Source organism: Eptatretus burgeri, chromosome 13 (genome assembly GCF_056783735.1).
Source record: "Eptatretus burgeri isolate ZD-2024b chromosome 13, Ebu_testis_v1, whole genome shotgun sequence".
NCBI lineage: Eukaryota > Metazoa > Chordata > Myxini > Myxiniformes > Myxinidae > Eptatretus > Eptatretus burgeri.
Genome location: NC_140973.1, coordinates 31,684,100 through 31,712,025, shown reverse-complemented (window position 1 = coordinate 31,712,025; position 27,926 = coordinate 31,684,100). Strand labels below are relative to the sequence as shown.

General features: G+C 44.0%; 1 pseudogene across 1 annotated transcript in view; it reads right to left on the bottom strand.

Annotated features, from left to right (window-relative positions):
- Window positions 1–6,145: 6,145 nt before the first annotated feature.
- Window positions 6,146–27,926, bottom strand: part of LOC147014186 (uncharacterized) — a 170,627-nt pseudogene continuing 148,846 nt past the window's right edge. Inside the window, exons 13-14 of the transcript XR_015050677.1 lie at window positions 9,327–10,332; window positions 6,146–7,441 (exon numbers count right to left, since the gene is read on the bottom strand). The product of XR_015050677.1 is annotated as an uncharacterized LOC147014186 (transcript). The remainder of the gene's footprint in view (window positions 7,442–9,326; window positions 10,333–27,926) is intronic.

Here is a 27,926-nt window from a genome sequence, read left to right as displayed (position 1 = left end):
GTACCGGGTTTTCATATGGTGCTCTGGGCTGGTGCTCCTGCTTGGCACCTTTCTCCTCTTGACATTATAAAAAAACAAGGCCTTCTGCACCATTAATATCTCAAGGCAGAAGCGGATTGCCATGGATTGCCACTCTCCCATCGGTGGCAGGGCGGTGGCCCCTCTTTTATACAAGTTTACATCTGGCCATGCCCCTCCTGCCTTCTCCTACCTCTGCCCTCTTTAAGACACCCCAGGTTGCACACATTCCTCTAAAAGCCCAGAGCACCATATTTTAGCTCTCATACGAGCCTCAACATTTTATACAATTTTTTTTTTAAACCTGCTCATGCTCGCAAAGTCCAGACTGCCCACCTGCATTCATTCGTCCTTTTACATGAATCTTCTCCATGTGCCTGTTGTTTCATCCTCTTCAGCTCAATCTTTCAGATTCGTTGCTCATCATTACCCCATGCACACCCACCATCTGCCCTACACATGCCGATTCTTTTTCCCAATCTGTTCCTCTTGGGCCCATTGTTACTCCATGTTGTCATTCCTTCTTTTCTCCTCCACAAGGTAGTAGTATCCCTTTTTGCTCTATAAGTATGCTTTACTGTTGGCAGTTTATTTCAGTTAATTAAAAAAAAACAATTTCAAAGACAAACAGGTCCTCTCTAAAAGATTATCAAGTTTGATTCTCCATTTGGTATTTTTGGTGTCATACCAATTGCAATTTTAGAAGACGATTCATAAGACGAATGCGTTTCACAAACTTTATTTGTTACGTAATGCAAAGCAATATGGTGTGCAAGAACAATAAACAAAGAACCATGTACACGTCCACTCACATGAGCATGTAACGGCCTGTACACGCCTGTATGTTGGTGATTCGTTGGAAAGAGTTTAAAGATTGATTATCAACTGCGTCAAACTTCAGCCAAACCTTATCATTCTCGAGCTCCAGATAAAAGAACCTTATAATTAGAAGGCCTCCAGTTGGAGTTGAGCGTTATTGTCCGCACGGTACAAAGCAAATTGAACTGTACTGCAAATGAGAAGCGTCGTCAACTTTACAAATAGTTTGTGAATGTACATCACCTGTCTGGTTTAATAAGTCCAGAGATTAAATGTCTCCATCAAATAATGAATGACAGAAGTAGCTGCTTGGGAGGGGGAATAAATATTGGCCATCTTTACTTAGTGACACATTATTGCCAGCACAGATTGCTAATGTTTTATCCGATTGTTATTTGCCCTTTTTATTACTTGCGAAAATCGAAGAATTTTCAAGTATATTGGTTGGTCTTGTGTGTTGTTATGTCTGTCTGTCCATCTGTTTAATGCCTACAGGTCACAATTTTAAACTGATCTTCATGAAACTTTACCACATGGTAGCGTTTGTCATAAGCAAGAAGCCTGTTGTTTTTGAGGTCAAAAGGTCAACATAGGCCAAAAGTGAACAACTTCGGTGAGATTTCTAAAATCATCAATTTTTATCCCATTGACTGGAAATTTGAAGAGGATTTGCATATCCAGATGACTGAATTCAATAAATAAGGATTTTTGAGGTCAATATAGGCCAAATTTCTAAAATTGTCATTTTTCATCCCATTGACTTGAAATTTGAAGAGGATTTGCATATCAGGTGACTGAATTCAATAAATTAGGATTTTTGAGGTCAATATTGGCCAAATTTCTAAAATTGTCACTTTTCATCTGGTTGACTTGAAATTTGAAGAGAATTTGTGTATTTGGTCATTGAATTCAACCACCAATTATTTTTTAATGGTCAAATCTGTTTTATGGATTTCTCAAGTATCGTGATACGCATAACATCTTTCTTGTTTATTTATTTATTTGCCTTGCTCAATGATCACTTGAAGGACAGGCCTGAGCCCTGCTTGGTTATTGTTTCAAGAGCTCAGGAAGTGAAACGCGTATTTCCCGGTGCCCTGCAATGTTTCTTTACAAAATGTTTCTTTTCAACTACTCTGATGTGCCGATCTCGCAAGGCCCTGTAGAACTTGCGCACCGACCTCATCTTGGCACGGTCTCGAGAAAGTCACATCTACATTTCATACCTTTTGGCAGGTAATGAATGGAATTTCAATAAGAAGGTCAGCTTATATTTATTGGATATTGAACAAAAGAGGACATGGTGTGGGTGTTTGGTTATTTGTCTATTTTCGGTGGTACATTTGTTTCATTAAATAATTGATGCAAGACTTTTCTCTTTCTTAAAAACAGAGGCCTACTTGCTAACCTGATGAAGTTGTTACAAGGATACCTGAAGAAAACTGACATGATGCGATGTGCTTTAAGTGAGCAATGTATTGTGAAGCAGGTTTTGTGAGGGACATTACAATCTGCTGCAATCAAGTGGACATAAAAGACAACTTTTCCCAGTGGGGAAAAGGAAGAGAGGGAGACGAAGAAATGCACGGAAGAGAATTGCTGAAAATGAACTTCGATTAGAAAGGGGAATTGCACTGAAGTGTGCAGAGGGTTGTTCAAGCCGGAACAAGATGTAACCTCGTTGCGGCCCTATGTGCTGAAAAGTACGACGGGTCTTAAGTAAGTAAAAGACAAGTTGATATGTATTTTTTTTCTCTCAAAATGTACATAACCAGGACCATCATGTAAAACCTATCGTTAACAAAATGTGGATAAAGAAGTTGAGGATATTAAAGGCAGATTGCTGAAACCTTAATTGATTACCCAGACATTATAAGCAGTTGACATACCCTGGTGCTATTGCTGAGTGGAGCTGTTAAGTTGCAAATATTTCCTGGGTGGCACAGTCGGGGGTGGGGGGTGCAAGAATATAACAAACTGTCAAGCCAACATCCATCGAGAGCTGTTCTATCATCAAAGATTGCTTGGTCGGTAGTTTATTTATTTGTTTTAATCGCACTGAGAATAACATTGGGATGATATTTAGGGTGATAATACTTCAATTTGTAAAATAATCTAAAATGATTTGTATTTTAAAAATAATCTTTTACTGCAGGTTTTGCATTGGTCTGGTTGGTTTGCTTTAACTTGCAGATTTTAACAACAGAGTATTTTCTCATTTGTAGAACATGTTGGCAAAATGCCTCGTGTCTTCTCTGATGGGCGGAGCGGATCAAACAAAAGAAATAATTACATGTGGGTATGACGCAGATATGACGGGTCAAATGGCCTTTTTGTGTAAAACTTGTGATGCATAATCCTATATCTTATTACTGATGCTGCCCTTCTCTGAATATTAGAGATGCTCATGATTGTTTTGTGTATTCATCGTGTGAACCGTCGTAGGTGAAGAGTTGCGTGCGATTTATCCGTGTCATAATAATAGAAATCCACCAAATGGCACACCACCCCCACCACACACTACATTACCAAAAGTATTGGGACAGTCGAGAAAAAAAAAATGCAAGGTTATTAATTCGATGTTTTGATTATTTCTGTCCATCTGTTCATACGTTTTGCCCTTCCGACACGTTTTCAAATTTGACCCAAACTGTACGCTTCGATTTACCAATGGAATTGGCCAAAGCTGATGTCCGAAGGGCCAATGTGATACAATGTATATTTTTTGCAAACCGATGTCAAAGGTCCTTCTGTTCCTTGCTTCACCTGTCCATAATACCTGCTGCACACAGATCGATAAAGCACCTGCTGATTTGCACTATGGTAGAACACGTGTTGGGATATCGGGCTGATGTTTCAGATTGGGTGTTCTGTCCTAATACTTTTGGTGATATAAAGCAAGTGAAACGATTAAATCTGTGTTTTGATTGTAAGAACCATCGGGTAGCGTATTAAGAAGTAAATACATCCAAACCAAAAAAACCAAGCCACGGTAATTTGTCACCGAATGCTCCTTCGAAAATGTACACAACATGTATTGTCTACATATACAGGCACCGCACAGTTTGCCAATGGATATAATGAAGAAAGATTTTTACGATTGTTTCAGTAATCATCGGCGACACAAATGTCATGATTGCAGAGTCGGTGGAGTGCAAAATTGTAATGTCACGAACACCATTTCATGCATAGATTCAAGTGGGCGACACTCACGAGGTGAAAGTGGACGAGGCACAATGGAGGCATGCGAGAGCAAATGCAGCCATCACTTTGTAAACAGCACATTTCACGTGTACACACAGCACCAAGCAACACGAACCATTGATACGATTTACCATCCTTCAATCAAACTATTGGCCCAAAAAACATTCGACAATCGAGCAACAAGGTTAAAAAAAAAACATTTCCCACCCACTGATCAAGCAAACAGGAGATGAGTCCGGATTTTGTTCGTTTCTCGAACGTTTTGGGTCAGTGCGATGTCACATTGGCATTTCGCAATTGTGACGTCACTGCGTGGGCATTGCTCCTAGCAGTACTCGCCTTCTATCGAGGTCATAATGATGAGTACCTTTATTGTCTTTTGTTTTGTTTTTCTTTTCATGCATATTCTAAGGCTTTCAGATTTTAATTGAAAGCAAAATATGAAGCCACAATAAAGTTCCAGGACTGAATTTTTTTTTTTTTTAATCCTTATACTTGGAATAACTGAACGCTGTATGGGTTAACACACTTGAAAGTTTTTTTTAAACCTTTTTGAAATTATGCAAAGCTCATTTATCATTAGAATTTGAATACACTCCATGTCCTTCTACCGATAACCTTCCACTGTCATTTCTATTTTCCTTTATTCTATTTTTTTCGTTTACCTTGTCATTTTCCCGAAAATAAGAAACAAAGGCTGCCAGATTAGGCACAGACAAAGAATGGCAGCCTGATCTGATTTTCTGCCAAAAACGTACGTCGTGGCCGTTACTGCTGCGGAAGAGCATTGCAGTGCAGAAAGTAAACGGTGCCCTCACTGCCAGTGATTTGACCTCAACTATCATCAGTCATCTTTTTGTATTGCTGAACTACCCTGACCCCATGGGACCAATTTATAGCATACCACCTTATGTGGTGCAAAAAGGCAACCAAGTCTGTTTGTTTCTATGTAAATGGTCTAATAGTTACAAATAAACACACGCACACACCGCATTTTTTTCATTTTCTGTTCCTAACAGTTCTATATCTCTCTCACACACACACACACACACACACACACACACACACACACACACACCAGCAAGAACAAAAACTTGACAACAACAAAACTTCACAGCTTGGTCCATGAATCATAACCCCCCTTACTGGAACAGAAGTGGATACTTCAAGACCTGGGAAGGCTCTGTTTCACCTTCAGAAACATGCTATGGAGAAAACGACCAACAACACACACACACACACACACACACACACACACACACACACACACACACACACACATCATGTAATGGTACATGTACCATTGTTAACACCAAGTTGGGAACCTGGGTAATGCCTTTCTCATTTCAACTCACCAAAGTCGCCCCACACATGAATCAACTTCGAGATATTCTTCCTTTACAGAAAGGCATGTAAACCCTTGCATTTGAGAATTAGGAGAGACATTGTCATCCTCTTACAGGTCATAAATTATTTTGACATTTTCGCTGGGACGTGCTGCTTTAATCATCACAATGGGAATGTTATGTGACAAATGAGCTTTGCACACAACGGGTAAACCTCCACTCCGAATTAATAAACATTTCTATGAATCACCAATCTCCCAAGGATCCATATACATATTAGATTTGAAAAATAGAGGAACTTTTGACACTTACTCCTTCCGTCCTACTTTCCATCCATTCTCTGTCTCTGTCTCTGTCTCTGTCTCTCTCTCTCTCTCTCTCTCTCTCTCTCTCTCTCTCTCTCTCTCTCTCTCTCTCTCTCTCTCTCTCTCTCTCTCTCTCTCTCTCTCTCTCTCTCTCTCTGTCTCTCTCTCTCTCTGTCTCTCTCTGTGTCTCTCTGTGTCTCTCTCTGTGTCTCTCTCTGTGTCTCTCTCTGTGTCTCTCTCTGTGTCTCTCTCTGTGTCTCTCTCTGTGTCTCTCTCTGTGTCTCTCTCTGTGTCTCTCTCTGTGTCTCTCTCTGTGTCTCTCTCTGTGTCTCTCTCTGTGTCTCTCTCTGTGTCTCTCTCTGTGTCTCTCTCTGTCGCTGTCTCTCTGTCTGTCTCCCTCTCTCTCTCTGTCTCTCTCTGTCGCTCTCTCTGTCTCTCTCTCTGTCTCTCTCTCTGTCTCTGTCTCTGTCTCTCTCTCTGTCTCTGTCTCTCTCTCTGTCTCTGTCTCTCTCTCTGTCTCTCTCTCTCTCTGTCTCTCTCTCTCTCTGTCTCTCTCTCTGTCTCTCTCCCTGTCTCTCTCTCTGTCTCTGTCTCTGTCTCTGTCTCTGTCTCTGTCTCTGTCTCTCTCTCCGTTTTTCACAATTTACTTTCCTGTTTAGAACTCTCTTCCACAATCCCTCATTACAACCAATCAAGATCAAGTAACCCGATCCTCTCATCCCCCTAAACTAACTTTTGTTCATGGCAGCAAGGTATGAGGTGTGTTTAAAAAGGTTATACGAACGAGATCCATCAGTCTAAACATGCCAATGTTTTCATTTTAAGTATACAAGTATATATATAATTAGTTTTTTAAAAATACTTAAATAATAATACGTACACATATTGAAAATAATAAATGAACCTTGACATGTTTTGGACTATTCTGAGTATCTCGCCAGGAGAACCTTTGGACACCACATTTAGATTCTGGTGCCTAAAACGGGATTATTTCATTTGTAAATCCTCTTTAACACACAAATAGTGACATTTAATTGTCCTGGCACATTATTGCCACCACATATGGTCGGATGAAAAGGTAACGAGGAATGTGAAAGAAAAATGCTTAAATTTGTGTATGAATGGACAAACGATATTCATTAATTAACGGAAATGATCAATCAAGCATTTTGCTTACTTTTCTGCAGGTGAACACATCGGATGGAATGTAAATTTAGAGGGAACGGATTATATTCAGGGTAAAGCTCTGGGCATTCTTTACAACAATATTTCAAGAAAAGGTATTCACAAAAAAAAAAGCCGTGGGGGAGTGGGGGGGGGGGTGATGGGTTGATGAAGGAAAAATAAAAGCTGGAGTTGCATGGAAAGAAAACAAGAGAGGACAGAAATATAAATGTATAATATCAAATAAGGTCAAAGATAAAAACAGTTTGAGACTTTAGGACAGTTTTCTGTAGGTCTTGGAGAAAAGAGTAAAACATTCTTAATTATTAGAGACAAGTACAACAGACGATACATTAAAGAAGTATTGTAAGAGAAAAGGAAATAATGAGAAGGATGAGATAAAGATTTCGTGGCTGCTTAGCAAGGGAGAAATTCAGTGGAAGCTATGTTTGTGCATCCTGAACCATTTCAACTCTTTTCTCTTTTCATTCAAGGAAGAAGCTGGCAAAGGACTTTTTGAAGCTGCGCAGAGTCTCACCACCCGTAGGGTTTTCAGGAACTGGTGGTGTGTTAGTGGCACTGCCTCTGCTGGGAAGGAATGAAAGCAAGAGACGAACGTGTTTATTTCTTCAAATTCCAACATATTTCTTTCAATTGCCAAAGAACATGCTACTTAAAGCAGAGCTGATAATTTACTGATATGAACAAATAATTGTTAGTACAGCAGTGAAAGTGTGGCACTTGTGGGCCACCATTACCGGATCAATGAATCGACTGTGTGTGAATGCAAGCCAAATATCTGTGCAAGGTTTCCTGCCAGCAAAGTGTAAAAGGCTCATTCCAGTCCCGTGATCATCATATTGAAAGGATGGAAAAAGCGCTTAATGTTTAGATTGAGGACCAAACAGAAAAAAATGCCTTTGAGTGGACCAGTGTATGGGAGAAACCATTGTGGATTTACCTGGACTTTGAGTGGACCAGTATATGGAAGAACCCAATGTGGATTTACCTGGACTTTGAGTGGACCAGTATATAGAAGAACCCAATGTGGATTTACCTGGACTTTGAGTGGACCAGTATATGGAAGAACCCAATGTGGATTTACCTGTATTTTGAGTGGACCAGTATATGTAAAAACCCAATGTGGATTTATTCAGAGTTTGAGTGGACCAGTGATACGGGACAAACCGTTGCAGATTTACCAACCATTCCATGAAACAACCGGGGCCAAAGGCTCCAGTTCAACCTTGGCTCATGGAACTAATCAAGGCGAAGGGATTATTGCTGGAACAGGTTTTTAACATCAAAGAGACAGGATTATTTTGGAATAGGATGCCATATCATACGTTCAAATCCAAGCAGGAAAGATCTGCTCTGGATTAAGGTGGCAAAGGATCATGTTATCCTTCTTCTATGTGGTAATGCAGCAGACAACTTTTTCGTGCTCCCGATGATCCAACAGCCATCGCAAGTTCTACATCCACATCTTTCTAACCTCCACCCTCCCCCTTCTAACAGCAACATCATCATCTCTGAGCTAAATGTTGTGTTTTCTATTTACAGCAGAGAACAGTATGGACGAGTACGTAATATGTTTACCCTCAACCACCTCGCTGTTTTGGAATGAATTTAAAAGATAAAAGTCATGTTTTTGTTTCATTTACACTATATTTATTTTATCTGCAGGTTTATTTCAATGTTAAAGTACTTTACATATATATATATATATATATATATATATATATATATATATATATATATATATATATATATATTTCACATGTTTATTTCAATTGTAATGTGTTTATTTCTGGCTTCCGTCGATCTTCCTCAATATTTTCTCCAAGCCCAGGAACCGAACTCACCTCTTCCCATTGGCCCCTTCCACGATCGTGGTTTTAACTATCGCGGAATTTTCCAGGAACCTACCCCCCACGATATTGGAGGATTTACTGGAAGATATGTGAGATCTTACAAGTCTAAAAATGGCAAAACTCTGTGAAAAATTGACGAAACGCTTTGACACTCGAACTTGTTCTGTAACTTATCATAATAAAGCTACGTACCAAGTTTCAGTTGAATACGTTAAAGGGTATGGGAAAAGTCTGACAAAGCACAGGTGGGATGGATGGATGGGCAGACGGACAGTGAGCACACCTATAGTCCCCTTTGGTGAAACTGATAGGGGACTTATAAAGATCTTAGAGCATAATCTGCACACAATAACAATGGAAACTTCCATTTTAAGATAGCGTAGGTTCCTCACATGTTGATGCAAGTTCATTCTGCACTTGTTTATGCAATAAATAATTAAATCCATCTCATTGAAAAGTGAAAAAAACACTCTACTAGTTGAATAAACATTGAAAATTCATCAAAAAATACCTTTGCATGAATTTTAACATGTGGTTTGCCCCAAAATCTTAAAGATAATGTACCCTGTGCTTTCCTGAGAAAATGTTTTCCCCACCTTCCAGTGGTGTGACGACGTGAATCATCTCCTCTGTTGACAGATGAAGAATGAACTTCTCGTTTGGTGTAATTCTTCAGCTGTTCCTGTGGCTCAGACTCTATCTGGCTTTGGAGATTCTGATCCAATTTACTCTCTTCACCTATTTTCTGAACTTCTCTGCTTTGCTGGCCAATCACTTCCTGTTCATTTGAATGTTTAAATACTTTCTCCAAAGGCTGTTCAATCTGCTCGAGTTGCATTTGTTCTGGACTACCCGGCCGAGCAGCTGGTGAACGTTGCTGATCTGCCAGGTGCCTCGGAGATGGCCTTGGTTCTGCTGTCTGTCTCTGTCCTTGTGGAAATCCCTGGGACACTGATGTATTTCCCAAGGGCAATTTGTTAGGCTCTACCATCTTGCCTAGGGTAGCTCTTTGGAAATCTTTCACTTGGCCTGAAGGCACAACTTGGGTTTCTGAAATTTGCCTCTGTGGCATCATTTGCACCGAGGGAATCATTGGGGGTTCTTGCATGTGTTCCTGTGGGACGTCTTGCTGAGCAGACATCTGTCTTGGTGGCAAATGACGTGGGGCAGCTCTTGGTTTTTCTGGTTGCATGTGACTTGAGGGTACTTTGTGTTTGTCTGGTTGCTGCTCTGAAGGCAATGTCTGTTGTGTTGAAGTCTGTCTTGGAGGTGGTTGTCTTGGTGGTAGCTTGGTTGGTTCTGAGGGTAGCCGAGCAAGCCTTTGTGATTTTGGCTGGATTGGAGGCCTGCCTCCTGGGCTTCCTGCTCCTCCACTCCCTCCAGGAACCTTTTGTCCAGATAAGTCAGGCTTAGGCAGCAATGGAGGTTTTTGTCCTGACCGTTGTGGTTCCTGACATTCTTGGCCTGTCAGCAATCTATCTGAAGCTTTTTGACTGTGCTATCTACTACACCCTGCCCATCACCATCAAGCCTTCTGCCAAAAGAATGGTCAGCTTGATTGCTTGCATTTTTAGAAGAGGAGAAGCCATCAGTCATGTTTCCCTGTATTGGTATAAGGGTAGACAGTTAATACAGCTCAGATGTAATCAAGCACTCCACTTCTGAATTAACAGAGAGACAATAACTGAGATAAAGTCAAATAACATATTATACAGCATAATAAAGGAGAAAAACTGGAAGGGCACTTGGTAGAGCACAGACCTCCGCCAGCTTGACTAGTTTACATTTTGTATCCCACTGATAGGCCGGATCTGGATTTGGACCTGAACCAAAATCTAATCGGTTTGTTTTTGTCACCTAACCAACTCATCCACCAAATTTTGTCTGAATCTGTCCATAACATTTTAAAAATGTCCTACTATAAATCGTTTTAGTCCTCAATGGTGAAGAATCACTGAAAAAATTCTCGGATCCAGATCTGGATTTGGATCTTCACCAAATTCAAATCAATTCTTCCTTGTCACCTAACCAACTCATCCACCAAGTTTCATCCGAATCCTTCTACAACGTTTTCAGATATCCTGCAATATATCGTTTTTGGCCCCGTCACTCAATGGTGAAAAATCACTTTAAAAATTCTCGGATCCAGATCAGGATTTTCACCAAAATCGAATCATTTCGTCAGTGTCATATACCCATGCTCTCCACCAAATTTTGTGTGAATCCGTGCACAACTTTTTGAGATATTTTGTTCACAAACAAACCAACACTTAGACAGACAGACAAGGGTGAAAACAGAACCTCCATCCACCTTCGGTGATGGAAGTAAATATACTATGTGAATAAAAAAATATGGCAAAACTATCACATGTTGTATTTTGATTGGCAGAGTTCAGAATTATCATCTTTTGCTTGTTAGTTGTTAAACGTTATTTTTAGTATCTGATGACCTCACATGGATAAAAATGTTATAATGTGTACTCATAGGAGTTGAGAAAGCATTCACAAGCATTAATTTGTGAAGTTGAAAGAAACACGAGGTGATCCATTGCAAAGCTTTTATGGTACGTAGAGAAACAAAAGTAGTAGAAACAGAAATTTGAAATGCATCGTTGTATTAAATCAAAGGTTTAGGAATGAGATATTAGCTAAAGCTAAAATTATGTTATGCAAAAAAAATGTTATGAAAAATGTTAATTTTTGTTAATTTTTGACTTGAATTCCATATTTAAAGAATTATATTTAAAAGGTAAGCCTTTGTGGTTCTCCTTTTTCTGTACTTTGTCCGTGGGGAACTTTGTACGGAACTTGGAACAGCTCGGCCGTGTTTGCCACAAAGGATTGTTGGCTGATTTAACAAGCTCAGCGGGAAACCATAACCTTTAAAATGTGAAAAAAAAACAAATTTACTGACGCTTTATAATGGAGTCACGTATGCCTGGAACCGTATGACCTAAATAATGAATAGTCGAGTAACACATGACCTTGGTAACGCACCACCTTTGTGTATGGCCAGGATGGAGGTACAGATGTTCCGGTACAGTGAGTTTTAACTTTTAACCTCAGCAGCTTACGAGCGGTTGCGTTTTCTTTTGTCTTCGAGGCTGTTTCTAAAGCAGTTGGTAATCTTAACATGATCCGGGTTTGTTTTAGAAACGTTATGGAGTTTCTCTTTTTGGGTTTCAAAGAACACCTGATTTCCGAGCCGTTTCCCGTGTTCACACAAATGTTTTCTAAATTGCAGTCAATTTTTTTTTTGCCCATCAAACGATGATTGGCAGCTGTATAACTATCCTAATAATGAATTGGTGTGTGTGTGTTTTGTTCATAAAATATAACATTCTCTCTGCTAACTCCCTGACACCCACATATCTCTCTCTCGCTCTCTCGCTCTCTCGCTCTCTCGCTCTCTCGCTCTCTCTCTCTCTCTCGCTCTCTCTCTCTCTCTCTCTCTCTCTCTCTCTCTCTCTCTCTCTCTCTCTCTCTCTCTCTCTCTCTCTCTGCCGCTCCTTGCTTCGCGTCGTGAGTACCCCTCCTCTGCCGTGCTGTTTGGTGTTTCCCATGTGTTCGTTTTCTACTTGTGGACTTTTCCCGTGTTATTTTTCCTTCCTGTCTGGAGAAGAAAGATAAAGAGAGCCCACGGTCTCGTGTCGAGAAAATCGTAGGCCGAAGGCCTGTCATGGCCGCCGGGGGAGGGTTTTCTCGTTCACTGCGACCTTGTTATTTGTTAATTCTCAACTTTAATCGTTGATTTCTTGGTGTTTGTGAAAACGCCTTTTTTTTGTCTCTCGACAAAGTTTACAAAATTGTCTTGACTTAGAATGGCGGGGGAACGTTTCCGTGTCGAGATGTTCGAGTCACTTACTCGTAAAATCGGTTTTTTGCTTCCCTCCCAGTGAGGTGGAACTTAACGAGGTGCTTTCCGCCATTGGTAACATCGTTGGATTACATAATGTTCGTGCTGCTTGTCGCATGAATAAGAAGTTTGTGGTGTTTGTGTCAGAGGAACACATGGTCGCCACGGTGGTTGAGCATGGCCTGTTCATCGAACCGAACACTTACCTCTCTGTGTTCGCTTTACAGGCCCCAACAGTTAAAGTTGATATTATTAATATTCCACCATTTATAAGGAACCAGGACTTGTGCAACCAGTTAAACAAGTTCGGTAAGGTTGTGTCGAGGATCTCAATGGTGCCGATGCATCATGTTAGCGATAAATTTAACCACGTCATGTCCTTTAAAAGAGTGGTTTATATGATACTACCTGAAAATGGAAAAAAACACTGAATGTTGTACTCAGAGTAAAAAAAAAATCGACAGGTTTGAATATGAAATGTTTGCCTCTTCAGAGGTTATGACATGTTTTGGGTGTGGAGCTTACGGGCACGTGAAGAGTGTTTGTCCCAATGCGGTTACACCGCAAGAAAGTGAAGGTGCGGTGAGGAACAATTCTTCCTCACCACAAACTAATGTGGCGAGGGTGAATCGGGAGCCCAGCCCCCTCCCCCCCCCCACCGGCTGAGGTGCTCGATGAATTGGACTCGTCCACCCCGACCGGCGCTGGAGAGAGGGTGTGTAATCGTGACGTAAATAATCTACCCCACCAAACGAGGAAGTGAAAGTGGTTGCTTCCTCTCCTTTACCATCCACTGTACAGGACAATGTGGACGATACGGAGGTATCTGTTACGGATATCAGGAAAAAAGGCCAAAAACGGTCAAATGTTGATGCCTTTGATGCTCAGGAGCAGAATAAGGTCCAGATCATGTCAGACTCGGTGGAACTCCAAGGGACGTCTGACATTGGAAACCCCTTGGTGGAACCGGAGTCGTGTACGGATGCGGAGACTTTGCTTGTTCCACTGGCCGACTCCGAGCTGGACACAGAGAACAGTGAAGTATCTCAGGATGTTTTAAGTGTTTGTCCTGTTAGCAAACTTGTTCAGACGAGTTAACAGCTATGTCTGACAGTGATGAAGAAATAGATAAAGGGGAAAATCCCTGTGAGTTAAATGTCAACCCCTCCCTCACAGATGATGATGTAAGGGTTGTAGAGGGGAAGGACATGGACAAGGCAAATTCGGAGGGATCCGTAAACAGAGCAGAACTTTCTGTTGAGCCAAAAGTAAGTGTTCCACAAGTAATAGGAGAGGTTATAGATGAAGCACTTGATTCAGATGAAACCTCTTCTACCCCACATTTTAGTGCTTTAAGCTCTCAAGAGGATGAAGGGGAAACGACACAACCTTAGTGTCTCAAGAAAATGTGATTAAATTCCTGGATGAGACATTCAGGAAAAGAAACGTAAAAATCAAAGATTACTTCCCGAATTTACACGATTTCATTAAAACTGCAAGGAGTATGATTCGTGATCCTTATCAGGTTAACATGTCAGATCCTCAGTTCCAAAGGTTAAGGAAATGTGTTACCCTGGCTGGTAAAGAGCTTCAAGAATAACTAACACAATGGAGATAAAAGTAGCATCCCTGAACATCAATGGAGGCCGCAGTTGTGTGCGTTGTCTCCAGGTGTTTTAGCTCTTTCAAAATCAAAAAAATGATGTGCTAATGCTACAGGAGACGCATGCAAATCAGTCTACTGAGGATGAGTGGTGTAAAATCTTTAAAGGTTGTCTTTTTCTCGAGTGCGCTTGTTGAGGCCAAGGCTGGTGTGGCAATAGTGTTGTATCCTCGACTCCAGCCTTCGGAGATAACTTGTAAGGGAATTTGCAAAGGTTACTTACTGTCTGTGCAATTTGTCAGTAGTAACCTAAAGATTTGCATGACAAATGTTTACTGTCTTAGTGCTAACTCTGAAAGAGGTGCCTTTCTGTACAAGTTGGCAGAGTTTGTAAGCACCATTGACTTAACCATGTTGTTGTGTCTGAGGGGGGGTGAGGGTGGGGGGGGTGGTGACTACAACTGCACCCTCAACCCACAACTTGATTGGAACACTTGTGAGCCTCATCCACCCAGTGCAAGACCTTTGGCACAGCTAGTCAAAAAGTTTAAATTGGTGGATGTGTGGCGGGTACAAAACGGTAATATCCGTCGGTATACATGGGTTTGTGTATAAAGAAATGTTTTGACGATGGCTCGCCAAAACAGATTTTATGTTAATCATGGAATGGTAAACATTGTTAAGAACTCTTATATAAGGCCCTCTGGTTTTTCCGATCATCACATGATTGTTATGGTGTGTAGCTTTCCTCATCGTGTCTGTGGAAGTGCATATTGGACTTTTAATTTGAAACTTTTACAAAGTGCACATTTTATAGAAGCTTATAAAATTGTATGGGAAAAATGCGAGTCACAAAAGGGTTCATATTTTAACTTAAGACAATGGTGGGACTGCACAAAGTCCCAAATCAAATGTTTTTGCCAACAATACTGCTCTTACAGCACATACAACGCTTTTGGTGTGATATCTGCTTTAAAAAACCACTTGCTCAGGATGACTCGGCACGAACCACTTGCTCAGAATGACGGGTCACGGACCACTCGCTCAGGATGACTGAGCATGAACCACTCGCTCAGGCTGATGAAGCATGAACCACTCGCTCAGGCTGATGGAGCATGAACCACTTGCTCAGGGTAACAGAGCACGAATTACTCATTCAGGGTGACAGAGCATGAACCACATGCTTTGGGTGATGGAGCAGGAACCACTCGCTCTGAATGATGGAGCACGAACTACTCGCTCCTGAATAACAGAGCATGAACCAGTCACTCTGAATGACGGAGCATGAACCACTCGCTCTGAATGATGGAGTATGAACCACTCGCTCTGAATGACGGAGCATGAACCACTCGTTCTGAATGACGGAGCACGAACCACTCGCTCTGAATGATGGAGCACGAACCACTCGTTCTGAATGACGGAACATGAACCACTCGCTCTGAATGATGGAGCATGAACCAATCGCTCTGAATGACGGAGCATGAACCACTCGCTCTGAATGACGGAGCATGAACCACTCACTCTGAATGATGGAGCATGAACCACTCACTCTGAATGACGGAGTATGAACCACTCGCTCTGAATGACGGAGCATGAACCACTCGTTCTGAATGACGGAGCACGAACCACTCCCTCTGAATGATGGAGCACGAACCACTCATTCTGAATGACGGAGCACGAACCACTCCCTCTGAATGATGGAGCACGAACCACTCGCTCTGAATGACGGAACATGAACCACTCGCTCTGAATGATGGAGCATGAACCACTCGCTCTGAATGACGGAGCATGAACCACTCATTCTGAATGACGGAGCATGAACCACTCACTCTGAATGACCGCACGGCAAAAGCGTCCGCAGTGAGTGAACAATTCGCTCAGAATGACGGAGCATGGTATCGTTATCGACTGCAGGGTGCTCGGCAAGTGGCTTAAGCACTCAAGGAAACACTCCAATTAAATGGTTGATCAGGAACAGCTGGCCAGGCTGTGGCTGCATACCTTATCGGATCCCTTTAACTTTAAAGCCTGTCTTCACCACACCCGCAACATTTACAGAAATAAAATGAATTCGTTCAAATAATGACTTTATCCACAAAAGAGTTGCTGTTTAATGTAGATTGTAGAACCTCCACGTTGGATTGCAACCTTGTCGTGGTCAGGGAGCTTGTGTGTCTCAGTGACCCCTACAGCTATGTCAGTGGGAGATTCAGTAAGGCCTCCCATGCTGGACAGGTTGAAGGGTAGAGGTGAGACGAAGAGCGATCCACTGGTCCTCCAGGTTGGGGGTTGAGCACAGGGCTAACAACTCTGTCTCGTAAAACAAATATGTTATGGAAACGGCAACCTTCGTTGCTGCCCTACATGCCAGGAGGCATAATGGGCAGTAAGTAAGTAAGTAGATTGTAGAACAACCCTGGACATCGCAAAGTTTAATCGGCCGTGAAATAAACATTGCAGATAATCCGTCAAATTGCCTGCGCACGTTAAGTGGTACGCCGGTTCACGGTCCGCACAAATGTTTTAACTTTCTTTGAAAACGTTCGTTTTTCACCAGATTTGCTTTGATTATCCTGCAGAGCACCTCGCGAAACCTCCGATAATGTAGAAACAAATATGGCAGATGCTATGGATAAGTAGTTCATCTGGGGGACAGGGAGCGATGTTAATCAGTGAATGCATTAAATCATATAGCTCAATGAAGCTGGGTAATTTTGGCATGTTCTTAAATCTTTTTTTTTCACTCCATATACTTCTCCAAATCAAAGAAAAAGATAACTTTAATGCTTTGCAAATTTCACATTTTATTGTATATATATGGAGAAGGAGGAAACATAGCCTTGCTTTCTTAAAGTAAATAGGTACATAGGCTTAGTTATAAGACTCGTTATTTCTTTAAATTATCAGATTTCACTCAATATTTCGACACTTTTTTTAAATCCAGACAATAGCCGATCCTCAAAGCCGAAATAATATTTTGATGATATACTTCAGACCGTGAGAGTCGATGGTGGGAAAATTGCATCATATAATACATGAAATCGCTCCAAGTTCCTAATTTGAAACGATAGCACTTACGAAAGCAATGTACCTAGCGATTTGTGGTGATTATGAACAGGCATTCGATAATGAGTAGGGAAAGTGAAAAAAAAAACTTTATCATTAACAAAATCATTGCGGCCTGTTCCACATTGTCATGGTTGAGCAGGCCAAAAACATGGTGGCTTCAGACCCAAGTGAGGTTACCCAGAAGATGACTTAAGACCACAAAGATCGAGGTTGCCAAGCATGCGCCTGATAAAGGATATAATTAAATAATGCCGTTAATTATTTTTATCTTCAAAAGGGGTGTTTTAAATTATCATTAAAAGAGGCATTAATTATCTTCAAAAGGGGTTATCAATTTGGGTAGATAACCCAAACACCAAATTTTCACTCATGCACCTCCCTGGAATTATTTTACAGATGCATGCAAAGTTTCAGGCTGCTCGGTTTTATGGTTTTGGAGTTATGGAGGACACACACACACACACACACACACACACACACACACACACACACACACACACACACACACACACACACACACACACACACACACACACACACACACACACACACAGCCATTTATTACAGCGCGGCGACATCGCGCTGTTATATAATTGTCTATTCTGTCCTGTGTCTTCTGTCACACTTATTGTTGGATGTGATGTGAGTGGAGATTGCCGGGTGAATTGTGGGCGGGGTTAATGCGGAAGAGCGACGTTTTTGTGCTGAATCGTTTTCTGTGTGACGCCGGAAGTTGATTTTCTGAGCAGGAAGTTGTAATGTTCCTGTTCCGTTAGTTGTTGACGCGCAGTGTTTTAACTCTCGTTCGTCATTGTTTTTCACCAGAAGTGTTTTTAAAAGTTTTGTGGAGGTGATTTCTTCCTCTTTTTTGGTGACAGAAGTGGTTATTACAGCGCGACGACATCGCGCTGTTATATAATTGGCTATTCTGTCCTGTGTCTTCTGTTACATCTTCTGTCACACTTATGGCCGAGTACGTCCTTTTGATCTGAGGGCTATAAATAGAAATTTGTCCAACGTCACAACTCTTCCCATCATGCATGCTAATTCACCGTGTCTACATTTAAATTTTATAACTGCAAAATTGTTTCATCATTCTTAACCTCGACTTTTACTGCCCCCAGCTGCACGATATCGAAGTATTCGCTTCTTGTTAGTATAGATTTACACTGGAAGTTTTACCTGGCATTGCTTAGGAAGAGAAACATGAATAAGCAAGACTTTGTCGCCAAAAGGAACTTTTAAATTATAATACCCTCTGACACCACCACCAGGTGGCACTACGCGGTACACATTTACAGAGAGAATTTACACCCTCCCTCGCCGCCATGTGAGGCCGTGGCCACATAGCCAATGTTACCCCCCACACAAAGTTGTATTTGTACCCTGAGTTTGGAGTTTTTAACTTAAAGGATGTGGCTGTGCATGAAACACATATAAACAAAAAGAGAGAGTAAGAGAGGAGAGAGATTTTTGATATATATATATATATATATATATATATATATATATATATATATATATATTGTTACGGAAATGGCCTTTATTGGACTACTAAATATAGGATTAGCTCAGACCCCCCATTAAATGCATGTATAGTTCGGTTGTTTGGTAAAATGGACGTTATATGTGTGTCGGGAGGTGTAAGAGGCTGTATTATTGTTGTGCGGTGGTGGTGGAACGAGAACTCCCTCTTCTTCTTCCCCATCCCGGACGAGGCCCCGCCCAGTCGGCTGAGAGGGTGTGGCCAAAAAGAGGAAGTGACGCGAAGGGGAGGAGTTTGTCGGCTTCGCCGAGAGAAGGCGTGCTCGTGTGTCGAAAGAGAAACGAGAGAGAAAGTGTTGTGTGTGAAGAACAGTCGGGTTTTCAAAGTGAGCGAACGTAAGAGAGGCTGCCTTCACATCGAGTCTGCCTTTTTGGGGCAGTGGGAGAGGCGGCCTGCACGTCAAATCAGCGATCGACTCATATGGGGAGATGATCGACAGGTTCAGCCTGCGTCTGGCTGCGGAGCCTCCATACTTACTCACCTCACTGTTCGACACGTTTGTCGATCCGCCTGCGGAGCTCGGCACCTCAATTTGGGCCTTGTCTAGTGAACGGGCCAGGCCTGGATTTGTATGCTGGACCGTGAGAGAGATCAGCTGAGGCCCATCATCAACCTTACGTGGGGTCAGAGCGTGCGGAGACCGCGTGCGGGGCGAAGGGGGCAAGAGTACGACGCCTCCATTTCGCCACGCGGCGCGTTTGAGCTGGGGCTCGAATCCGTGGACATCCGCCTGTTGCAAGCGACATTCGTGCTCTTGACACTGTCCTCTCGTCCATGAAACCTCACCAAGTACTCTGTCTTGTCTTGCATGCATGCTGTCTGTTCTTCTCTGCACGTTGTTTAAGGCATATCTCGGTAGCGACCCCCTCAAAACCTGTAGTCCGTGGTTCCCTAGTTAAGAACGGGTTGAGGATTGTTAATAAAAACATTGTCATGAATTTTGCTTGTGTTGTGATCCCCGCTGTTCCCCAATAAATCTGGTTAATTCGTATGAAGTTTCCGCTCTGGATTAATTCATGTCACGTCGAGGAACGATCCGTTCAATTGGCATATAAAACCAAAGTGGTTACAGACTGGCAGAAAATGCTCGGCATCTGACAAAACCAGTCTGTAACCAGGGGATCTATTTCCTCAACTGATAAGGTACAAGGATTACGTTGGTATCGCGATTGAAGATGCGTGACCCGAGGCCTGTGCTGAGCCGGCCGACGTTATAAACCCCGGAGACGGCCGGAATGGGTTGAGAACCCCTCCGTCGCTGAATCCTTAACAACATATATATATATATATATATATATATATATATATATATATATATATATATATATATATATATATATCAAACCACTGACTGACTGATTGACTCACTGACTGATAATGAAGATCGGTATCTCCCGGGTGACGAAGAAAGCCGAAATTTTGTGTGCCGATGGACATCACAGCCGGTGCACCAGAAAAAAAAATATCACAAAATTGTAAGACAACATCCATGAATAAAAAGTGAATAAATGAAAAAAATGCAGGTAGGCAACCTGTGACAGTGGGGAAGCACCGTAATTTTGTGTACCGATGGACATTGAAACCAACATACCAGGAAAAACCACAAAAATATCAGAAATCATCCATAAATCAAAATATAAATAAATGAAAAAAAAAAAAAGAAAAAAAAAAAGAAAAATGAAGTTCAGTTGAGAGATCCGAGACAATGGGGAAGCACGTTTTGTATGGTTACATAATGTGTTAGCACATTCCGTCGGTAAAAACAGGATATATATATATATATATATATATATATATATATATATATATATATATATATATAAATATATATTTTAAGTATTTATGTATGTATTTAAATATATATGTATATATAGATATATATTGTTACGGCTGGAAATTCGCAGAGCACCATATAGGTCCTGAGACAGTTATGTCGATAATTCTGTGTTCAGATAGATTTCCCCACTGATGTTTAAAGGGTTTTATTCGTGTCACCCGGGCTGTGATCTTTGAGGTAGCCGTTTTTCTTTTACTATCGTTATTTTGGACCAACCACAATGCCAACCACCAACCACCTTCTCCACCACGCCGACCACCAACCACCTTCTCCACCATGCCATCCACCAACCACCTTCTCTACTACACCAACCACCAACCACCCTCTCCACAACCACCTTCACAACAACGACATCTCCTCACCATCTCCGAATCCACATCTACCCCAATAGATCAACACGAACAACATCGCCTCACCTTCATCTCCGAAGCGACGCCATCTTTGCGCCAGCCACGGCGAGTCCGCATTGAACGGCATCCCTGCAGGTAGACGCGGGGGATTCCTCGCCGCGCAAGTCAGTGATTTCGTGCACGTCCGCTCGCCGCGCAGGGTCGCTGTCTTCGCGCACGTCCGCTCTGTGCAAGCTTCGTCCGAGAATCAGATCAGGAGATCGAGAGGGGCGGAGCCAGCGGGGGGGGGGGGGGTCAGAGATCAGAGGTGAGGGATAGAAGGCCAAACCTCGTCTCTCGGGCCCTATAAAAGGGGGAGCGGAGCACCAAGCGCGGTCAGTCTGTGGAGTGTCTGTCGGGGTTCGGAGTGCCTGGAGCCTGGAGCCTGCAGTCGGTGGAGAAGCTGAGGAGAGCGGAGGAGACGCGAGCGGGGAGCACGGGCAAGCCTGCTGATCAGCACGGAGCTGCGTATTCATGTGCAGGACGTGGAGAGAGCCGGAGAGAGCTCGCCAACCAGCACTGAACGGTCTGAGGTGATCAGGCTTCGGAACAGTCCAAGCCTCGCTGAGGGACGGATGGGTTCTGAAAGAGAGCATCAACTCTGAAAGAGCAAAAACCCATTCGTTCCTCTCAGGCGTTGCCGGCTGGAGCCCGAATCACCAGGCCGCGGCCGAGCCGCCGTTACGCTAGCTGCCGTGGGGACGGGACGTCGCGGGTCGCCCTAGTGAGTCACCACCATTGAAGGTAACCTGCGTGGCCTCTTGGAGCTCCTTCGGTCCTCAAAGCTCCATGTTATAAAGACCCCGAGAAGTCCAGTCTACCCCCTTGCCTTTGATGGGGTTCTTTTTCCTTGTTTCTTTGTGTGAGAGATGTGGCGCCAAGTCCGATAAGTAGAACTGATTAGTGTGTAAAGAATAAATAGACAGTCGTAGCGCTTTGTCTTGCTCGCGTCTTGTCCCTACCCCCATCCATTGCATAACTGCATGCGTGTTTTGCATTCATTGCTTGATTGTATACGTGCATGGTTGGTACAAATATATGTGCTTGTTTGAATCTTGACCTGCTCGTTGCGTCCTTTTCCCCAATTGAACTTCCATATTGCACTCTGAATATAGTTGGTTGTTGTTGTTGTTCTTCTTCTTCTTCTTCTTTCGGCTGCTCCCTTTCGGGGTCGCCACAGCGAATCATCCGCATGATCCGCATAGTGATTTGGCACATGTTTTACGCCGGATGCCCTTCCTGACGCAACCCTGGTCGCCTCTTACGACACAGGGATATGGTACACCTATTTTAACCGGGGTATACACCAGCCCAGTATACTGGTACTCATTTCGCCGACCTCGGAATGATGACAGGCTGAGTCAACCCCCTGGTGTATTAATTCAGTGGTCCAACGGGGCTTGAACTCAGGACCTTTTGGATCCCAAGCCGCTGCCCTAACCACTGCGCCAACACCAGGCTCAGATTGTTGGTTGTTTGTAATTGTACAGATTGTAATCTGTACAGATTGTAATAGTTTGTACAGATTGTAATAATCTGTACAGATTGTAATAATCTGTACAGATTGTAATAGTTTGTAATTGTACAGATTGTAATAGTTGTACAGATTGTAATCAGTTGGTTGTTGAATAACCGATAATAGAATCGGGTCCAACGAGGCCTCGCGATAAAACCCCGCTCGGTTATCCCAAAACGGAGCGAGCTGCTTAAAGCTGCTCGTGTCCAAGCAGGCCTCGTTGAGATACGGTCTCACGGTAGTCTGCTCACGCAAATAATTAGGTAAATCGACCATTCGGCGATCGGACCCTGTCGCGCGGGTAGATTGTTGACTAGGCCGTGGTGTGCGTTAAGAACACACCCGTGGCTGGTTTTCGGCATTGATTCGGAAAGCCGCGACTGAATTGTTCGTCCGGTGGGCGTACGGCCGCTCTTGGTTAAACGCGGCCGTTCGCACGCCGGCGGGTGGAGAATTCGTCACAATATGTATGCATGTATGTATGTGCATATGTGTATGTATATTCGTATAAATATATATATATATATATATATATATATATATATATTTATATATATGTATGTATGTATGTATGTATATATATATATATATAAATATATATATATATATATATATATATATATATATATATGTATGTTGTGTTGTTCGTCTTTCGGCTGCTCCCGTTAGGGGTCGCCACAGCGGATCATCCGTAATGATCCGCATACTGATTTGGCATAGGTTTTTCGCCGGATGCCCTTCCTGACGCAACCCTGGTCGCCTCTTACGACACAGGGATAAGGATTGGGTTTCGCCATGATTCCGGGCTGCCCTACTACACCCTCTCATAGCGCGGCCCAGCACAGAGCTCCCGTCCTCAAGCGATCCTCCAACCCAAGCCTCTGAGTTGCCGGAATCCAGTCGCACGCCACTACGCCCGGAAAAAAAAAAGATATATATATATATATATATATATATTTGTATGTGTGTGTGTATATGTATATATATATATATATATATATATATATATATATATATATATATATATATATATATATATATGTATGTATGTATGTTAGGGTGGTCCAGAAAAAATAATGAACACATTTCCTCTCTCCACAAGGCTATTTTTATACCTTCATATACAAGTAAAGAGCACACAAAATTTTTCTTCAAGAAAACAATATTTCGGGGTCACCCCATTTTATTCCGAAATCAGGGGTCCCACATATGATATTGTTGCGAATTCGTGCCCGCCGGCATGCGATCCGCCGCTCAACTCAAATGGCGGCTGCCTCACCCACCGGAACGGACAATTCTGTCGTGACCCTCTCGGAACAACGCCGGGAGCTAGTCACGGGTGGGGGTTTAACCCCACCACGACCGTGCCAATTGCCCACCCGCGTAGGAAAGGGTTGCTCGCCAAATTCGATCTACCTAAGTACCTGCGCAGATGGTCGACCGGGCGATCGTACCTCGCCGCAGGCCGACTCCGGACATGAACCGCTTAAGCGGTCCGTTCCGTGCTATCGGGATAACCGAGCGGTGTTATCGTCGGCCTCGACGGTTCCGATTAATTATCGGGCGTATTAAGCCCACTACGAACCCTTTACGTGAAGCAGGATGGAGGGTCAATAAAGAAAAGACGAAGCGAAACGGGAAAACAGTTCACAGAATGCACATTTATTACGCGACACACGGAAAGCACACATATCCAGCCAAACAGTCAAAATGCACATTTAGCAACCCAATCAATAAAAGCAACGATGACGCAGAGTTACTACCGACTCCGCGCACACACGGCAACACTTATACAGTTCCACTTTACAGACGGCGCCAACACACATTTACTCAAAAGCAAAGGAAAGAAGCCACCCTCATAGACAAGGGGGCAGACGGGCCTGTAGGCCAATATGTGCGCGGGACCTGAAGGAGCGGCCAGGTCCGCGAGATCGGGTGGGTCCTACCCGTGTCCTCGTGACGCGTTGGCGGACGAGCCGCAGATGTGGCCGCGTGGCTCTGCCCCGACTCCGTGCTCCTTCGCGGGTTTCGTTGGCACGACGTTTGGAGTGGGGTGGGAACGGGGCCCCTTCGTTGCACTATCTCAGCGCGGGGAAAAGGGGGGAATTGTTGATGCCCTGGGGGAAGGAGAATGGCTGGCTGGCTTGGGTCCCACGACGAGCGATCTCCCACCGCAACCCCATCGCCGACTGCCGTCCTTCTCGCCTCGGACCCGAGCTCCTTGGCCTCTTCCCACAACTCTCCTCAGCCGACTGCAGAACCCAGCTCGATGCCTTCGCCACCCGACTCCACTCTCTGCCACACTCTGATGCTGCCACACTCTGCCCTCCAACCAAAAACTGACTCCTCGCCACTATTCGCTTTGCGCTCTCCATTTTATAGGCCGGCAGGAGAAACAATATGCAAATTTCCGGATCAGAATGACCTCGGGGGCGGAGCCACGCTCGCCAATTGGACGGAGGAAAAGTGGGCGTGGACCTCCCCTGATCCTAGAATTTGCATCGATGGATCTCACACAGACGCGCCTGGAGGTGGGGCCAAGCCGCTCCGCGCTTGCTAATTGGATGGATCAGAAGTGGGCGTGTAGCGTTCTTGATCCGAATTCTCCCTCGGAAAGGCCGCTATTTGCACTCGCGGCTCGGTGCGTATCTTGAACGAGCCCAAGATAGCCCGACGCTCAGTGTTCACAGGTGGTGCGGGAATGGCCGTAGAAGGAGAGAGGTGAGGGTGGTGGAGGGTTTATCGGTGGTGGCTTGATGGTTATGGTGGTTGAGACGTGGTTGGTTCAAAATAAAGATAGACAGAAAAACGGCTATCTCAAAGCGTCGCAGCCTGAATGAATCACATAAATTCCCTCTAAACAACGGGTTTGGGGCTAACGACATATGTACTTTGAGTTATCTCACCGACGGGCCTTGAATGGTGGTTTGCGAATTTCCACAGCCGTTACAATATTGTTGCGAATTTGCGCCCGCCAGCGTGCGATCGGCCGTTCGACTTGAATGGCGGCCGCCTTGCCCACCGGACGGACAATTCTGTCGTGACCCTCTTGGTGGGGCTTTAACCTTGCCACGATCGTGGCAATTGCCCACCCGCGCAGGATAGGGTTGCTCGCCAAATTCGATCAACCTAAGTACCTGCGCGAATGGTCGACCGGGCGATCGTACCACGCCTCAGGCCGACTCCGGACTCCGTTCCGTGCTACAGTGATAACCGAGCGGTGTTATCATCGGCCTTGACGGTTCCGATTAATTACCGGGATGTTGCACCCACTACGAACCCCTTACGTGATGCAAGATGGAGGGTCAATAAAAAAGGAAAAGAGACGAAGCAGAGCGGGAACAGTTCAACAAGCAAGCGTTTTTATTCACACACACAGACAAGCACGTATCCACAGCCACATAGTCAAAATGCACATAAAACAGTTAAAACAATAGAAGAAAATGCCGAGCAACAACCGACAATACACGTACACACGGCAACACTTAAAACAATACTACTTGAGCCAGACTGGTGCCACCCACAGACATTTACACAAAAACCCCAAAGAAAAGAAAGAAGTCGCGCCTTCCCTTTTATGGCTGATGAGTCGCTCTCCCGCGACCGCCAGCATGGTCGCGCCTGGCCCCGACCTCTCTCGCGGCCGGCGAACCCTCTCCGGCACTCCCCGTCCGGACGCGCAGGTCCACCTCAAAACGGGCGCTGCCGCGTCTCCCGTCCGTGCCTTCGTAACAGGGCCGCTCGCCAAGCCACAGCCGCAGGACCTCTTCCCGAAGACCAACTCTCGACAAAACCAACCGAAGACCAACCAGACCACCAGCCAAGACGAAAAGGAAGAGGCGGAAGAGGAAGAGGCGCAAGGCGCCCCGCCCGTGTCCATCTTTTATAGCGCGGGGCTCCGCCCTTCGCCCCGCCCCGTTCTCGGCTCCACCTTCCTTCGAGAGGGTTCCCGAAAAGGGCGTTCCCTCACGCTTTCCCTCCACCCCGCCCCGTCCGGGGTCCGGGGGAGTCAGTTTTTGGCTCTGGGCCAGAGAATTATTCCCCCAAAATGAGACCCCTCCCTTCCATGACCTCTGACCTTTGACCTGCATCGCCCCTCCTCCACTCCAAAGCGCGGGGAAGTCAAACGGGAGAAACAGGTGGGGAAACCGGCAGATCCTCGCAGTTCCCTCCTTGGCGCCTTTGTTTGCCGTTATGAAGCGGACGTAGTGGCGAAGGTGTGGTAGCGTAGATGGTGGAGGTGGCGTGGTTGTGGTGTGGTTGGCGCTGTGATGGGAATGGCGTGGTTGTTGAGATGCTGTTTGTTTGAAATAAAAGATAGAACAGAAAAATGGCTAACTGGAGGATCGCAGCCCGAATGGATCACATAAATTCCCTCTATACAACGGGTTTGGGCTAACTACACATTTACCTCTGGAGATATCTCACCTGAGGGCCCTTTATGGTGTAATGCGAATTTCCACAGCATTAACACTATGATACAAATGTTTGTAACGTAACAATTTATGATTGTACGACTGCCTTAGTTGGAGTCGGGATCATCTTATGGTGGTTTGATACCAGTCTAAGCAGGAATTGTCCTCATCCTTGGATTATGTTTCATTATATTTTTGAATTTGGCTGATGCCCCGTTCCGCAGTGTGATTGACTACTTTGAGCTGAAAGGACCAAGCCCGTAGGTCATTGTACAATGGATCATCTGTCCACTAACCAGGAGGTTTCTTCAAGAATGTTTGAGAGGTTGCAATTCCACCTTCTATCAAAACATCAAAGAAGGAACTGGTCCTTTTGTCACAACATCCTCCAACTTGAGGTGTTCCCCTTTATCCTTGATCTGAAGCCGCCAAGGACAGTCAGGTAACTGTGGACGCTGTAGGTTCTGGACCATCTTTTCCTTTGTTAGTGTTCGGGTTAGTTTTCCTAACAGTGCGATTCAAAGAGTTCCCTGTGATCATGAGGCAAAACGTGTAACTATTTGGCAACCATATATACATATGTAATTTATATATATAATTGGGACATGCTTGGGGTGACCTCGAAATATCCACAAATCGAGCTCGAATTCCACACATGTGTCAGTTAACCCGAGTGGACAAAAATAAGGTATGTGGAGAAATAATTTGACCAACATTTTTTACTGCAACAGTTCGGACCACCCTAATGTATGTATATGTATATATATATATATATATATATATATATATATATATATATTGTTACAGATTCACGCCCGCCGGCGTGCTGACGGCCACGTAACTCGAATCGCGGCACGTCGCCCACCGGACGGACAATCCAGTCGTGACCCTCTCGGACTAACGCCGGGAACCAGTCACGGGTGGACCTTTCGGTCTCACCGCGATCGAGCCAATCGGCCCCCGCG